The sequence below is a fragment of the Scyliorhinus canicula genome, chromosome 3 (assembly GCF_902713615.1).
Source record: "Scyliorhinus canicula chromosome 3, sScyCan1.1, whole genome shotgun sequence".
Lineage (NCBI taxonomy): Eukaryota > Metazoa > Chordata > Chondrichthyes > Carcharhiniformes > Scyliorhinidae > Scyliorhinus > Scyliorhinus canicula.
In genome coordinates, this window is record NC_052148.1 from 36,054,338 (window position 1) to 36,072,576 (window position 18,239).

General features: G+C 43.8%; 1 protein-coding gene across 5 annotated transcripts in view; it reads left to right on the forward strand.

Annotated features, from left to right (window-relative positions):
• Nucleotides 1-412: 412 nt before the first annotated feature.
• The window catches only part of st3gal5 (ST3 beta-galactoside alpha-2,3-sialyltransferase 5), an 85,556-nt gene continuing 67,729 nt past the window's right edge, over nucleotides 413-18,239 (forward strand). The window contains exons 1-2 of one of the 5 annotated variants that reach the window (XM_038793306.1): nucleotides 413-773; nucleotides 13,943-14,037. The gene's annotated coding sequence lies outside the window, so the exon portion shown is untranslated. Of the gene's footprint in view, nucleotides 774-2,690; nucleotides 2,710-2,829; nucleotides 2,959-13,942; nucleotides 14,038-18,239 lie in introns of those variants that run through there. The other 4 variants (XM_038793308.1, XM_038793305.1, XM_038793310.1 and 1 more) reach the window with 4 other exon arrangements.

The following is an 18,239-nucleotide window of genomic DNA, read 5'->3' on the forward strand; positions in this document are numbered from 1 at the left end:
CGATTGATTCAGTGATTTACGTCTTAACTGATTGCCGTCGTTCACACGCCGTCCGGCCGTTTTTTTAAAATTCAAATGCCACCATCGACTCCTCGAAGACCTCGCGCGCACTGCAACCCTGCGGCAGTTACCTGCCCTGCCGCCTCCAGCCGCGCGAGACCGCCCCCCTTTAAGACCCGCCCCCTTTCCAACCACCTGAATGGCAGGACCCCCCCCCCCCCCCCCCCCCGTCAACGGAAGGTGGGACTCTTATTGGAGCGAGGAAATGCCAGTCAACAAAAGCGTCACAATCCTCTTGCTGCAACCCCCCGGGCGGGCGTGGCTCTCGCTTCCCCCCCCCCCCCCCCCCCAACCCCCCAACCCCGACCGACAGCGGTTATTGTACTTCGACCGCCCAGCCCCGCCCCCCTCTGCACCCGCCCCCGCCAGTTTGCTCCCGACAGGAGAGCGTAGGATGGATTGGGAGAAGTGGGTGCTTGAGTTTTTATTTCCAAAGGAGAGGATAATTTATTTATCACTATGAGGGGAGAGGGAGAGAAAGGATTCTGATCTTGGTGGTGCACGATGTTAAAAAGAAAATCACGAGCGTCTGAGCAAGTGGAGGAAATTTTTATTTAAAATCCACCGTCCCCCCCCACCCCCCCCCACTCACATGAAATAACGAAGACACGCGAAGAAAATGTCGCCGGGCGACGGATGGCTCGAAGACCGCCGGCCGTGTGTCTGCTATGTGATGAAGAGCAGACAACCGGGAGTGAGCAGAGGCAGCGAAGGTAAGAAAAGGTGGCCGGGAGGTGCGAGATGTGCGAAGGACGAAAGATTGTGGCGAGGGGGCATTTTACTTTCAAATTGTCTCTTTAAACCTCCCGTCGCCGTCCCCTTTTCCAGGCATCCGCGTGAAACGGATTTGTCACCCAATGTTCCCCCCCCCCCCCCCCCCCCACGCGATGTATTCATTGCCTCTTCGTTTTCACACGTTCCCGTTGAAAGCAAGTAAACGCAAGACTTCAAGCCTGGCAGAAAGTGTCAATAGTCGCGCGTTTTCTACCCTCTGCTTTTAGAAAAATCTATTTTATTTGTCTACAATCGGAGGGAAAAATGATGCATGAAGATCCAGTTTAAAATTTTAGTGAGGATTTATTTTGGGTCGCGAGGGTTGTTACTATGTCTTTTAAAGCATCCGTAAACACAGACCGGCTCAGTGTAGTTTGTCTTTAAAATTCTTCCAGTTTTGTGTCTGGGTCGATTCATTTCTTGTACCCGCCGTCCGTCGTACATGGGCTGACTGACCATACTTTGCAGCCCTGTTGTTCCAAAATTTGCTTTTTTAAAAAAAAAATAATCCCGGAGGCTTTTTATGTACCCTCGTTTGAACAGTAACCAGAAATATCGATAAGAGAATTTTGTCGTAGCAATCCTTTTGGATTGACACTCTTAATTCGCTTGTCCTTAAACAAAACCCTCCTCTAGTGCCCAATGAACTCTATCGTTTTTAAAATACTGTTCTTGCATTTTAATTTGGCACATTGCTATTGGCAAAATTAGCAGATAATATTTATATCACCGACAATGTGATAGGGATGCTGCCTCATCCTGTGCTTTGTAATTTCAATAATTCTTTTTGAGGACCTGCACTTCCTCGCTTGCAACCAGCATTGTGTGCGGTGGGTCTATTTAAATTTCAGTGGGTTTGAAGTACGAACGTTAGACTTAGTCTGGAGTCCTGTTGGTTGAAAACGTGTGAAATCTAGGTATACTGGCATAGATCAAGGACTTGAGGATTTAGTACTTTTAAGTTGTGGAACTGCTTGGTGATTCGCCCACCTGATTGTGGCAAAAGAAGAACTAAAGCAACCTCTTTGTGGTTCTTGTAGTATTACATTACAGGGCAGCCAGCAAAATTAAAGCTGTCTTCATGGATAGTAATGTGGTCTATAACAATAGTATACGCCATGTTTGCAGCATCCTTCACCTGATGTACCACCCTGCTTTTTTCATATTGGGTGTTATGACCAGGTGAGAGGGATAGACTGGGTTTTCCTCTATTCACATTCTGTTTGGTCAGAGCAGACGTTTTGCCCACAAGCCCGGTAGTAGTGGTAGCTCTGAAGGTCTGGGGACAGTGGCGGCAGCTGGGGGGGTTTGGCGGGGGCATCGGTGTGGGCACCGATATGCGATAACCACCGGTTCGCTCTGGCGGGGGCGGGGGGCTGGATGGGGGGTTTCGGAGATGGCAGCAGGCAGGGATCGAGAGATTTGGGGATCTCTTTCTTGATGAGGGTTTTTTGAGTCTGGAGGAGCTGGAGGAGGAGTTTGAGTTGCCAGGTGGGAATGAGTTCCGGTACCTGCAAATGAGGGATTTTGTACGGAAGCAGGTCTCGAGCTTTCCACGCCTCCTGCAAAGGGGGATACAGGACAAGGTGATGTCGAAAACAGCAGTTGGGGAGGGGAAGGTCTCTGAGATCTATAAGGAGCTGATGGAGTAGGAGGAAGCCCCAATAGGGGAGGTGAAGGGAAAGTGGGAAGAAGAGTTGGGGGGGGGGTTTGGAGGCTGGGTTTTGAGAGGAGGCCCTGTCGAGAGTGAACGGAACCTCATCGCGTGCCAGGCCTCAGCCTGGTTCAATTCAAAGGGGTCCACAGGGCTCGTATGACTGTAGCCCGGTGAGCAGGTTCTTTGAGGAGGTGGAGGACCGGTGTGGGCGTTGTGGGGTAAGTCGTGCGAATGTTCTGGGCGTGTCCGAGGCTGAGGGGCTTTAGGCAGGGATTTGCGGACGTCATATCAGAGGTCCTGCAAGGGAGGGTGGTGCTGAGTCCAGAGGTGGCAAACTTTTACGTGTCAGAAGACCCGGGAGCCCTGGGGGTGAGAAAGGCAACGTTTTGGCCTTTGCTTCCCTGGTGGCCCGGAGACGGATTTTACTGAGTTGGAGGATCTCGGAGCCCCCGAAGCCAGGTGTTTGGGTTAGTGTCATGGTGGGGTTTTTGAGGCTTGAGAAAATTAAATTCGCTTTGAGGGGTTCGCCCGGAGGTGGGAGCCAATAAGGGTAGGAAAACCCATGGTGGGAGGGCTGGCAGTGTGTCATTATTAACTATGTTGGTTGGGGTTTGTGTTTGGGGGAGATTATGGTTATTTTCGATGTGTGTTCTGTTGGATGTTATTGTTGAAAAGTGTTAAAATTATAAATTCCTCTAAAATATTTCCTACCCGGGAGTTCAGGGGGCGAAAGAGGCCGACGTCTTGGCCTTTGCCTCCCTAGTAGCCCGGAGACGGATTTTATTAATGTGGAGGGATTCGAAGCCCCTGAGTGTAGAGACTTGGGTTACCGACATGGCTGGGTTTCTCAGCCTCGAGAAAATAAAGTTTGCCGTAAGAGGGTCTACGCTAGGGCTCTCTTGGAGGTGGCAGCGAATTTCTCGGGGAAAATTAAAATGTCAGCAGCAGCAATCCGTTGGGGGTGGTGTGAGTGCTTCATTAGGATGGTGTGGGAAGACTGGGTCGTGTGGGGTAATGTCTGTTTAATTGTTATTGTATATTCTCTTTTTGCACTATGTGAATGTTCACTCTAGTTTGTTTTGTTATTATGGTTACTACTGTTTTATTATGAAAAATTCTGCAAAACCTTAATAAAAATATTTTTTTAAAAATAAAAATATTTCCATAGAAAAAGAAGCATAAGTTTTGAATTTTAAAAAGGATGCGGTGCTGCCAATTCAGTATGGACTTGACTGTAAGTTTCTCAGAATTAAACCAGGCAGGTTTCCTTGAGTTAAACACAGTTTTATTATGCTATAACCCACTCAAGTAAAAATATTAAAAAGTTAATGTATAACTACATCCTACTTGTGCAGCAAAGTTAGCACTATGGCTTCACAGCACCAGGGTCCCTGATTCGATTCCCGGCTTGCGTCACTGTTCACGTTCTCCCCCTTTCTGCGTGGGTTTGCTCCGGGTGCTCTGGTTTCCTCCCACCAAGTCCTGAAAGACGTGCTGCTAGGTAATTTGGACAGTCTGAATTCTCCCTCTGTATACCCGAACAGGTGCCAGAATGTGGCGACTAGGGGCTTTTCACAGTAATGTAAGCCGACTTGTGACCATAAAGATTATTATAAAAATTATTATTATACTTCCCACTGACAGGCACTCAAACCACAAACACTTAGAAAAAACACAACTTTACAAGTTGAAGTGCAGATTTTTTTAAAAAAGGGAATAAATATTCACTATCTGGAGGTATTGGTTCTTCAGCTGAGGCAGTTTGTTTAGTCGTGGCTGATGTGACCCCTTTTCTAATGGAAACGTAGTTGTTGAAATTCAATGGATTTCAATAGTTTTGTTTCTGCTGTAGAATGTAGGCATACTTTTAATTCAGCAAAACAGGATTTAAAGCTTTGATGGACTGTTGCAGAGCGAGTGAGACAGCTCGTCATTCCAGCTGCTCGTATAGCTGTACCAAATCCTAAATTCAAGTGTTCATGCACAAGCTTGTATCACATGATCACTCCATGTCAGTTGGGTATCCTAAAAGGGAGTTGACAGCTCATGTGTGCCACTGTTCCACTTAGACACTGATAACCAAGGTGATTCATTTTTAATGTTCCAGTAATTAACTCCTCAATGGTTCATTCATTCATTTGGATGCAATAGGAAACTTTTCTCACCTCCAGGGAAGTCCTCACCACTGGGGCTTCCATAGAAATGGAATGTTGCCACAGAGATATAAATTGGCAGCCATTTTAAGTCAGTCCCTTTGTTTCTATAAAATGTCCCATTTAAAAGTTCAGTGTGCAAAACCAGCTCCAGAGATATCAAATTATTTACAGAAAGCGCACTTTTGTGACATTAGACCCCTAAGGAAATATGCATATCTATATAGTCAGAATTTATTTTTACAGAAAATACAGCCAGGATTAATTCTGATTTGATTTATTCATGGATAAACATTGCCCAATGTACTGAGTTTGCTGAAAAAGCATTTGATCTACGTGACCACCAGAATGGATATTTTTCAACTTGCCATTATCAATATGATGTCATTTGCTCATCTTTCTCAAATTATCACCTGAGCCTTTTGCAGGTTGGTTGACCTTCAATATCAAATGGATCAGGTGTGCTATGAGGATTTTATATTATTACAAAAAGCTCATCACTCTCCACTCGACAGTACAAATGCGTCTGCAATTTTTTTTCAAAGACGCTCTGATAATATCAACACAGCACATTTAATGCTTCATAAAAGGCTTGTTGCCTGGCCTAAAGTGTTTCTATCACTAAAATATTCAGAGATACTTTAATGCCATTTAAGAATAGCATATATGACAATATAAGTAATGTTGTTTAGCTGTGAAGATTTGAAATATTTGAGAATGTATATTAACTGACAAATTATTGCTGCATCTGATAATACTAAATTTTTGCAGTCCAGAGGTAATCATCAGTCGAACACCAGATAACTTAAAAGAACCGTTTATTTACCGCAGGGCTGTAGCACAAGTGTAACTGAGTTACAGCAAGTGAAAAAGCAAACTTCTCTCAGTTACAGTTGACTGTATATTCTTACAAAACCCATCAAGCTTTCAATCATTAGTAATACAATTAGCTCATTACGCCCCTCCTTTAAGTAATTATTTTCTTCCCATGATTAGTAATACAGTTAGTTTCATAGCATAGTAATTCTTTATCAAAAAGTCCTAAGGAGTGAATCTTCCCCCGGCTGTGTTTCGTTCCCACCACAGATTCTCACAGACAGTCAAGGTCGTGATAACGCCTTCTCACAGGAACAAATTCATTTCACAAAGCTGGTATACAAACCTGACATTCCATTACCCATCAAGCTCTGATTTGACTTGACCAAACTCTCATTCCATTTCCCATCATGCTCTGATTCTAACTTGAGCCAAACTCTCATTTCCCCCCTTTTATCATTTCATAACTTTTAATCCATAGCCACTTGCCTCAGTCTTTCCCATTCTAACTGCACTTCTATAATTTTCCTCCTTCCCTCTGCATCTTCTTTCTCATCTATTAGGCTTACGTCATGTTGCTGTATTAACTGTTGAGGAATTACTGCTTCACTGACACTTTTACACAAGCATTTCATTAGGAAGCTAAGCATGATTATTATAAGTATTACAACTTCCAGGACCATTAATCCATGCACCAGATAAGACCCCCATGATCCGCCCAGATACGTGTTTACATGTAATTCCCTTTTCTGCCTTTCGTTTACGTTACGCCTTGTCCTTTGAAGGGTTAATGTTTGATCCCTTTCACTTTCCTGCCTATAAGGGTTGTTCTTCACTAACACATCTCTCCCTTATACTTTTGTACTGGCGGTACTATGCCTGTTTTTACAACTATAGTCCCATCTACATCCAATCCGATGGCAGGGCAATCTTCCTTCAGTTCTTCCATTAAGGAGCAGGGTTTGGTGCGGTCGTCATACGTAGGTCGAACATCCATCCACCGAGGTCATATTCCAGGATCCTCCTTCCTCGGGGTCGTTGTTGATGCAGCGTAAAGTGTTGTCCCGACACAGGTGATGGACTCGTTTTCCGCTGCCTCCACAGGTTCTTTGCTTGGCCTCCCCATTTGTCTCCAAGAGTCCCATCAGGATCATGGTGGTAAGTAGGTACTTCATCCTGCAGGTTGGGTGGAACTATAACCTAGGGCTTGGAAACAAAAAGGTTACTTTTCATTTTACTTTAAGGCCTTACAATGATGGATGTAGGTTCAGGCATTTTTCCCCAGTCCTTTCCTAATCCGATTGCGAAACAGGACATACTCTCCCAGATTAATAGTGACAGAAGGGAGGTATTTCCTCATAAGCGGCTCGCACCTTTGAATGGAGGCCTTTCAACACCTTGGTTAAGGTTATCACATAGTTGGCCATTTCAGTAGTCATTGTTTTCTTGATCCCAGGGGGTGCGAAAGGGTCTGCCGTATAGAATTTTGGCGGGACTCAGTCATGTCTTTCCGGCCGGGGTTGCAGTTATCTGGAAGAGGGCAATAGGCAATCATTTGAGCCAAGTGGCTCTAGTCTCTGCCTATAGTTTTGCCAGTTTTGTTTTTAATGTCTGATTAGTCCTTTCTACCATTCTCGGTGCCTGGGGTCGGTATGCAATGTAATTGTTGTTTTATCCCAGCTGAGTACAAAATTCCTTATTGATCTGTCCCACAAAATGAGGTCCATTATCAGAGTTTAATCGACGTGGAATCCCAAATTTAGGAACAATTTCTCGCATCAAAACTTTTACCACCGTGGAACCTTTGTTATCAACAGTGGGGTAAGCTTCTTTCCACTTACTAAATACATCAATAATAACCAATACATGTTTATAACATTGGCATCTTTCCAACTCAATGTAATCCATCTGGAGTGTCTCAAAGGGACCCTCTGGTAACGGGGTTTTACCCATTTCACAGGATATTGCTTTTCCAGGGTTATACTGCTGACATACCAGGTAACGACTGCTAATGTTTTGTGCTATTTCCTGCAGCTTGGATGCCACCAAGTCTTCAGCAATATATCACCCGCAGCTCGTGCACCACAATGAGTTGTAAAGTGAACACATTCAGTGACCCAGGCTGCCAAGGCGTCGGTCAGACAAGTTTGTCCTGCCGGGGTGGCCCACAACTTAACTTTACGTGATCATAGTGACACCCCAATTCTTCCCACAACTCTTTCAGACTTTTAGGAGCGTCCTGCAACTTAACAACGTCGGTAATAGTTGGCTTTGGCTTTTCCGAGGGAGACTGGCTTGGTGAGCTTTTAGTCTGACTCATTTTTTGGCACCACCATCTCCTTCCATTGGGAAGCTTCTTTGGTTTGGTGGTCTGCCTGTCTATTTCCTATAGCTGTTGGGGGTTTTACCCGATGTATGGGCAGTGCATTTTATAACCGCCATTTGTTTGGGCAACATCAGGGCCTGTAGCAAGTGAGAAACTAATGCCTTGTGTGAAATTTGGTTACCGGTGGATGTCATAAATCCTCTATTTTTCCATAATTGGCCAAAGTCATGCGTGACTCCAAAGGCATATCTAGAGTCTGTATAAATATTCACCCTTAAATTCCTTCCGAGGACACAGGCGTGAATTAGGGCAAATAACTCAGCTTGTTGGGCTGAGAATGGGGTTTCAAAGGCTGATGGAAGCACTTCCATCTGTGAACATGGTCAGGTCTGGGTCGTTAAGAGGGGCAGGTCCTCCCTGAAAGGTGAATCTTCCTTTATAAGTGACATGCAATCGTGTCCAGAGTGTTCTTGCTCAAGGGGTGGATTGGTGAGAAAATTTGCAGGATTAATAGTGGTGCAATGGTGGAATTGGAGCTTTGGATTGTTCAACAGATAAATCTCATACTTGTTCTGTCGAGCCATGGTGAGATACTGAGTTTGGAGCTGGCCTAGTAATGCCGTCAATGATGTTCAAGCCAATGATGTTCAAGCACCTTGAAGTGCTTTTAGTGGTTCTGAGATCTCAAGAGTCATCACAAGTCTCCACATGTGCTGCTGTCATGCCAGCCATTCCTGAATGTTTAACCTAAAACCCACTTAAATGCCCTTAAAGTTGGCGAGTCTACTACTGTTGCAGGCAGGGCGTTCCATACCCCTACTACTCTCTGAGTAAAGAAACTGCCTCTGACATCTACAATCGAAATGTGGAGCTTTTTCAAGGAACAGCTACTGCGTGTCCTTGATAAGTATGTCCCTGTCAGGCAGGGAGGAAGTTGTCGAGCAAGGGAACCGTGGTTAACTAAGGAAGTTGAAGCACTTGTCAAGAGGAAGAAGAAGGCTTATGTTAGGATGAGACATGAAGGCTCCTTTAGGGCATTTGAGAGTTACAAGTTAGCCAAGAAGGACCTAAAGGGAGAGTTAAGAAGAGCGAGGAGAGGACACGAAAAGTTGTTGGCGGATAGGATCAAGGAAAACCCTAAGGCTTTCTATAGGTATATCAGGAACAAAAGAATGACGAGAGTAAGATTAGGGCCAATCAAGGATAGTAGTGGAAAGTTGTGTGTGGAATCAGACGAGATAGGGGAAGCGTTAAATGGATATTTTTCGTCAGTGTTTACACTGGAGAAAGACAATGTTGTCGAGGAGAATACTCGGGTTCAGTCGACCAGGCTAGATGGAATTGAGGTTCACAAGAGGGAGGTGTTAGCAATTTTGGAAAGTGTAAAAAATAGATAAGTCCCCTGGACCAGATGGGATTTATCCTAGGATTCTCTGGGAAGCCAGGGAGGAGATTGCAGAGCCTTTGTCCTTGATCTTTATGTCGTCTTTGTCGACAGGAATAGTGCCGGAAGACTGGAGGATAGCAAATGTTGTCCCCTTGTTCAAGAAGGGGAGTAGAGACAACCCTGGTAATTATAGACCTGTGAGCCTCACTTCGGTTGTGGGTAAAATGTTGGAAAAGGTTATAAGAGATAGGGTTTATAATCATCTTGAAAAGAACAAGTTGATTAGCGATAGTCAACACGGTTTTGTGAAGGGTAGGTCATGCCTCACAAACCTTATTGAGTTTTTGAGAAGGTGACCAAACAGGTGGATGAGGGTAAAGCTGTTGATGTGGTGTATATGGATTTCAGTAAGGCGTTTGATAAGGTTCCCCACGGTAGGCTATTGCAGAAAATAAGGAAGGTGATTTAGCGGTTTGGATCAGTAATTGGCTAGCTGAAAGAAGACAGAGGGTGGTGGTTGATGGCAAATGTTCATCCTGGAGTTCAGTTACTAGTGGTGTACCTCAAGGATCTGTTTTGGGGCCACTGCTGTTTGTCATTTTTATAAATGACCTGGAAGAGGGTGTAGAAGGATGGGTTAGTAAATTTGCAGATGACACGAAGGTCGGTGGAGTTGTGGATAGTGCTGAAGGATGTTATAGGATACAGAGGGACATAGATAAGCTGCAGAGCTGGACTGAGAGGTGGCAGATGGAGTTTAATGCGGAAAAGTGTGAGGTGGTTCACTTTGGAAGGAGTAACAGGAATGCAGAGTACTGGGCTAATGGCAAGATTCTTGGTAGTGTAGATGAACAGAGAGATCTCGGCATCCAGGTACATAAATCCCTGAAAGTTGCCACCCAGGTTAATAGGGCTGTTAAGAAGGCATATGGTGTGCTAGCCTTTATCAGTAGGGGGATTGAGTTAAACCATGGTTTCCTTGCTCAACAACTTCCTCCCTGCCTGACAGGCACATACTTATCAAGGAAGGGCAGCACGGTGGCACAGTGGTTAGCATTGTTGCCTACGGCGCTGAAGACCTGAGTTCGAATCCCGGCTCTGGGTCACTGTCCGTGTGGAGTTTGCACATTCTCCCCGTGTCTGTGTGGGTTTCGCCCCCACAACCCAAAAGATGTGCAGGATAGGTGGATTGGCCACACTAAATTGCCCCTTAATTGGAAAAATTAATTGGGTACGCTAAATTTATTTAAAAAAAAATACTTATCAAGGACACGCAGTAGCTGTTCCTTGAAAAAGCTCCACATTTCGATTGTACCGATCCCCTGCAGTTTCCTTCCCCATCCTATACATCCTAAATCTTGCCGAATAGCATCATAATTGCCTTTCCCCCAGCTATAATTCTTGCCTTGCGGTACATGCCTATCCCTGCCCATTGCTAAAGTAAACATAACCGAATTGTGATTCTCAAAAGTGCTCACCTACATCTAAATCTAACACCTGGCCGGGTTCATTACCCAGTACCAAATCCAATGTGGCCTCGCCCCTTGTTGGCCTGTCTACATACTGTGTCAGAAAACCCTCCTGCACACACTGCACAAAAACTGACCCATCTATAGTACTCGAACTATAGTATTTCCAGTCAATATTTGGAAAGTTAAAGTACCCCATAACAACTACCCTGTTACACTCGCTCCTGTCGGGAATCATCTTTGCAATCCTTTCCTCTACATCTCTGGAACTATTCGGAGGTCGATAGACAACTCCCAATAGGGTGACCTCTCCTCTCCTGTTCCTAACCTCGGCCCATACTACCTCAGTAGACGAGGCCTCAAACATCCTTTCTACCGCCGTAATACTTTCCTTGATTAACAATGCCACACCCCCCCCCCCCCCCATCTTTTACCATCTTCTCTGTTCTTACAGAAACATCTAAATCCTGGAACCTGCAACAACCATTCTTGTCCCTGCTCTACCCATGTCTCCGAAATCACCACAACATCGAGATCCCAGGTACCAACCCATGCTGCAAGCTCACCCACCTTATTCCGGATGCTCCTGGCGTTGAAGTAGACACACTTCAAACCAGAGTCTTGCTTGCCAGTGCCCTCTTTCGAACTTTTAACCCTATCCCTGACCTCACTACTCTCAACATCCTGTACACTGGGACTACAATTTAGGTTCCCCCTGCTGAATTAGTTTAAACCCCCCCCGAAGAGCACTAGCAAATCTCCCCCCCCAGGATATTGGTACCCCTCTGGTTCATGAAGACCATCCTGTTTGTAGAGGTCCCACCTACCCCAGAATGAGCCCCAGTTATCCAGGAATCCAAAACCCTCCTGCACCATCCCTGTAGCCACGTGTTCAACTCCTCTCGCTCCTTATTTCTCTCTTCGCTAGCACGTGGCACGGGTAACAACCCAGAGATAACAACTCTGTTTGTTCTAGCTTTCAGCTTCCACCCTAGCTCCCTGAATTTCTGTCTCAAATCCCCATCTCTCTTCCTACCTATGTCATTGGTACCTATGTGGACCACGACTTGGGGCTGCTCCCCCTCCCCCTTAAGGATCCCAAAAACACGATCAGAGACATCACGAACCCTGGCACCTGGGAGGCAACACACCAACCTTGAGTCTCTTTCGTTCCCACAGAACCTCCTGTCTGTTCCTCTAACTATGGAGTCCCCAATGACAAGTGCTCTGTTCCTCTTCTCCCTTCCATTCTGAGCAACAGGTACAGACTTACCCCTGGTAAGTCGTCCCCGCAACAGTATCCAAAACGGTATAGTTGTTATAGAGGGGAACGACAACAGGGGATCCCTGCACTGCCTGCCGGTTCCCTCTCCCTGCCCTGACGGTAACCCATCTACCTTCTTCTTTTACCTGAGGTGTGACTACCTCCCTATAACTCCTCTCAATAACCCCCTCCGCCTCCTGAATGATCCGAAGTTGCTCCAGGTCCCTAAAGCGGTTCTCGAGGAGCTGGAGTTGGGTGCACGTCCCGCAGATGTAGTCAGCAGGGACACCCGAGGTGACCCTTTCCTCCCACATTCTGCAGGAGGAACATTCAACTGTCCTAGCCTCCATTCCCACTGAACTAACTCCCCAACTACTAAAAACTAAAAAAAAACTTTAGTTTAGCAATCCGATGGACAGACCATTTTTTTTTGGTTAGAGGAGGATGGGTGGGAGACACTACGTAAGTAGTGTTTCGGGTAAAGCTACCACTCGAACAGCCCCTTTACAAACCACCTTCAACTTACGCTGACCGTACTGCACGTATGCAAATCTCCCCGGAACAGCCAATCAGAAGCTCTGTTCTGCTTCCCTCTGCTGGATGCTTGCCTTCCCTCGAACTCCTCGGGTCACTTGCGCAGGTACACCTTCAACTTGCGCTGACCGTACTGCACGTATGCAAATCTCCCCGGAACAGCCAATCAGAAGCTCTGCTGCCCTCTGCTGGATACTTGTAATTATCTGCACTATATGTTCTATGTTCTAACACCAACGATCCATTCTGCATGGGACAGAGTGGCTTAATTGATCTGAAAAAATCTGAAAATTCAAAACTTATGATTTGTAAGTTCCAATTAAAATGCATCTTCAGCTGTGTGGACTTTTCATTACTTTATCAGAATTAAAAAGGCCAGAGCTCACCGGCAAACCCAGCATGGGGGGTCAAGACATCTTCTGGATTATACACAAAAGCTTGTTGAAAGGGTTAATTTTCTTGCAGAGACAAAAAGGGGCGTATAGTGGGTGGATAAATTGGATTGATGCCATTCGCATCTCTAAACGTTTTTAAAATATTTTACACTCAAATGGACTGGGAGTAAAAGTTGGATTGCTGCCAAATTCCCGTTATCAAGTCTCAGAATGATATGTGCTCTCTATGGAGTTGCTTTAATCAGTTACTTTTCTGAAGTTTTAATTTCCAAACTAATTTTGAAATATCAAACACAATATGTTATTGAATATCTGACTGAACCAATTTTGCGCTGTATCGTTCTTTCCCAGACTAACATGATCATGGACATATTTTATTTACCCATCTGTTATTTCTACTTAATTCTGCAATCTCATAATTAAAACATCTGCATTGTGAGACAGGTTAGTTTTACCCTACTGATGATTATTTGTGTCAGGGAAGTTTTAACCCTGAACTAATAAAACACCGGCTTGATCATATGTCATATGCATTGCAACTTGTCATATGTATTTCAATTATCCCAACTTCCACTGAACACCATAAAACTAATTTTTTTTTATTCTTACATATGTGATTTTGCACCCTGATTAAAATTCCTTGTGTATCAAAATTACTCTGGAAATGCCAATGATAGCCTTTGAAAAGAAAAAATTGTTAACTGTACTCAAACTATAATCTTTAAAGGCAATGCATAGACAATTTAAAGCTTTCAAATAATCACAGCTTGAAACATAACTTTTAAAGTCAAAGTCTAAAAATGAAGTATGAATTCTTTCCCTCTCTCTCTTGTCTATCTCTCTCCCTCTCTACGTAACTCTGTCTGTCTTTGGAACTCTTGTCACTCTTTCTCTTTATCTGCCTACCTCTCCGTCTCTGCCTCTCCCTGACTCGCTCTCTCAACTTTCGCTGTCTCTATCAGTCCCTCTCTCTGTCTCTGGTTCTCTCTCTCTCTCTCTCTCTCTCTCCTTCAGTCCCTTCCTCTGTCTCTCTTTCTCTCGCTTTCTCTTAACTCTCTCTCTCTAAAATGGCGACAAAATCGTCCATGGTATGCTATCTCATTTCAGTCCCAAGCGATCTGATCACACCCCAGCACAATCCCAACTGGCCTGGGCCAGACTCGAACACACGTTTGACTCGATGTCCATCCATCAAAAACAAGGTAATCATAGTCTAAAATGTTTCAGCTTGTATAATCATGGAATTAAATTCACTCTAATTTCAAACGGTGTTTTCTTTCATTTTAAAACTGGGAATTAATTTTTACGCTTAAACAGCTATTCTTTCCTACATGAGGTGTCTTAGAAACACCGGGCTTCTATAGTTAAGTAAAAAAAATTCTGGAGCCTATTCTAAAATTCCAGATTATAAACCCAAGGTTACTTTCTCAGAAGATAAATTGTAGCAGAGAGATATTAACATTCACAGACCAAGCATACACATTCTCACAGGTCACAAATATCAGAGTAACGAGACAGAATTTTCACAATAGCTCAATGAAAATACTGAACAAAGTTTTTCACTCTCCTTCCGAAACTTTTTCTGTGTTATTCCATTTAAGTCAATTTCCACTGATTAATTTTAGAGGCATTAGCTTTTCTTAGAGATGTATATTTCTTTGTGCAAAATGGTAAAATTTTTGTACAGAATCGAATGTGGTGGAGAACGTGATGCCATCTCCATCCGCTACGTGACCCCAGACATTATCCATCCTTTCTTTCAATTTTCAATATTCGTTATTTAACCGGTTTTTGGAAAGACACATTACTAGATGTTTATTTTTCTTTTATTTCAAATGAATTGAATTACCGCCAAATTTATCTGGACGGCTTGAAACGATCTGAAGTTATTCTTGACATGTATCCATTGTTAAGTTTCTAACCGGGAGGGGGATTAGTCATCCTCAGATATTCCTGAACAAAAACTAATTGAGTGTTTTAGCCCCTTTCTGATCTTTTGGACTTCACTTAATTTGATTTTTTTTTTTCTCCTTGAGACATTCTGGGACAGTCGTTAACCGTAATTGTTGGCAGTTTTGTGATGTCTTTTGCCAGTTTGCACAATCTGTACTGCCGCTATCTTTACCCGCTTTATTGCTATCTTTAAGGAGCTCAAATCCTTGTCTTCCAAATGGTGTGAAGGTTTAATTTATGTCATTTGTGCTTCTAACTTTATTTGTCTTATCTTTCATTCTGTGTATCTCACCATTTTTCTCTGTTCCACAGAAATCACACCCATCTTTGATCATTTTTAGCCAGAGTATTTTGCTCTTTAAAAACCAAAAAAAAAGAAATTTTAAACTGACTCTTTTACTTATTTGGCCTTGATACCAAATTTGTTGGATGTTACCTCACCGTCTGTCCGCCTTGCCGAGTGACTCTAATTTTTGGTGGTCAAAGATTTGACTACTCGCCTTGTCCACCGTCTCGAGTGGCGTCCAGCTCAGCAACATCCTTCCAGACTTACACCAAATGTTAGGGGTGAAAATATTCACACGAAGGCCTGAGTATCAGTAACAAAGCAGTTTATTATGTCAGAATTCTGGGAGATAAGATCTGGGAACTCCGCAGTCCCTGACAGCACCGTATCCCACTTAAGCTTAAACTCACATGGATTAATATACAGATTCAAGGCGGATAGCCTAATGACTTGGTTCTTTTCCCATATGCGCATTCCTTTTTTTTAAGACCTTGGCTGTTTTAACTATTCTTTTCTCTGTCAATTTTATACCCAATTTTAAGGCATTAGGTTTCCCCCAGTGGCCATTTTTCTTCTCCTAAATTTTTATGCAATTCTGACAATTGTCTCAGTTGCTTGGAATATTCCGGATATTGTTCACACAAGGTTTGAAGCGGGCTTCCACTATCAGAGGTTGTATCTAACGTATTACACATCTCTAACACTATTGGCAGTTAATGATCCTTGCGATTATCGTTCATTTGGCGAAATGGTCCTGGACCACTTATTCAATTATGAATTTAAGCAGGATTATCCTACCCTGTTGGCCGATTTAGGCAGGCTCATCCGTGTGTGCAAGCCTATCTAACTACAAGGTTATGACGTCCTTGTTATGTTGTTACCTTGGGGTTGATCGCGCACCCTTCTAAAGCCTCTTATCGCGGGGGCACTTTTAGACAAAGGCAAGGATCATGATGATGCCAAAACCTCTTCTGTAGCTATAACTGTAGGGGCTACACACCCTCCCTTAATGCACTAGTCACTGACTGTGCCTGTTGCTATAACTGTAGGGGCCACACTCCCTTATCTGATGCCAGATGGTCCTTCTGATTACAATTTTAATAGTGATCCTAGATCACTAATCTAATTTTGAATTTATTACAGGGTTATCCTGCCCCGTTTTCCAATTGGTTAAGGAAATTACGTGTGTGGTGTTTTATGTCAGGGTCCGCATGCTTTTTGCCCTGTTTATGTGTTGTTAAGCAGAGTTATCCGCATCTGCAGGAGGTTATAATTTAAATCACGGAGTAATCGCGCTCCGGACAAGCCAATCAACAGCTCGAAGGTGACACCGTAAAGATTCTATGTCACCCGCCTTATAAAGTTAACGGGAACCTTTTATCGCGAAGGTTTAGGTAATAACAAGGACCATGTTGGCATCGATATCTCTTTACCTCCTTTAACTATTTCTTAGGGACTCCAACCCTTATTCTTTAGAGGACTTTAACGGTTCTTTTGAGGAATTTAATCTCAGGGACTCCAACCCAACTCTTTTGAGGAATTTTAATCTCAGGGACTCTAACCCGTAGCATTGAGAGGAATTGATCCTCAGGGACTCAAACCCGTAGCTTTTAGAGGAATTGATCCTCAGGGACTCAAACCCGTAGCTTTTAGAGGAATTGATCCTCAGGGACTCAAACCCGTAGCTTTTAGAGGAATTGATCTGATCCTCAGGGACTCAAACCCGTAATTTTTTAAGTTTCTGTGGTTCGCTGGACTGACCTGAATCTCGTAGGGACGTCTCCAGCAACAGGCACTAGGACAGGCTCGCGACCGGGACAGCGAAGGGGAAAAGACAAAGTGAAAAAATACTCACAATTAGGGGCCCTATTTTCCCCTATGCATCCGGAGACGATCTGCTGCTTACACCGTCTGCTTCAGTCGACGCACTAGAGATGCCCGCATTCTCCACCAAATGATAATACTAAATTTTTGCAGTCCAGAGGTAATCATCAGTCGAACACCAGATAACTTAAAAGAACCGTTTATTTACCGTGGGGCTGTAGCACAAGTGTAACTGAGTTACAGCAAGTGAAAAAGCAAACTTCTCTCAGTTACAGTTGACTATATATTCTTACAAAACCCATCAAGCTTTCAATCATTAGTGATACAATTAGCTCATTACGCCCCTCCTTTAAGTAATTATTTTCTTCCCATGATTAGTAATACAGTTAGTTTCATAGCATAGTAATTCTTTATCAAAAAGTCCTAAGGAGTGAATCTTCCTCCGGCTGTGTTTCGTTCCCACCACAGATTCTCACAGACAGTCAAGGTCGTGATAAAGCCTTCTCACAGGAACAAATTCATTTCACAAAGCTGGTAAACAAACCTGACATTCCATTACTCATCAAGCTCTGATTTAACTTGACCAAACTCTCATTCCATTTCCCATCATGCTCTGATTCTAACTTGAGCCAAACTCTCACATCCATAATGTTTAAGACTAAACGGGCCACTATTTTAACGAACATCCACATCTCTACCTTTAGTCCTATTGTTCTGACTAAAACTGGGCCTCCGCAGCTTTCCTCCATTTCCTTACCCTTTCTCTCCTATCTCCTCACCTGCTCTGTCCAAACTAATTTTTCCCATAAACACACCGCTTACTCCCTCAACTCTATTTCTGCTAATCTGCTGACAGTATAATTTTCCTGTTAGATATTGTTAACAGCTCTCTCACTTATGGTACTAGCCCATCTCCTCTTTAAATCTGCCATTATCACCGCTCCAACAAAAGCCCAACCTTTGACGCTGCCATCCTTTTAACATGATGTGGAGATGCCGGCGTTGGACTAGGGTGAGCACAGTAAGAAGTCTTATAACACCAGGTTTCAAGCAGGTTGAAACAAACCTGTTGGACTTTAACTTGATGTTGTAAGACTTCTTACTATCCTTTTAAACTACCATCTCCTCCGATCTCTCGTTCCTGGTCTTGAATGTTTTATTGGTCCTAAATCTGTGCCAAAGTTTCCTGGAGCTCCATGTTTGAATCCCAACAATCGGGCATCTGTCCCTGCAGCACGAGCTGCTCTTCCTGAAGTCACAAATTATGTCCCATTTGACTGTGACAAAGGTAAATTATTCTCCTCCTTCTCAACCTATCTGCTGCCTTTGACACAGCTGACC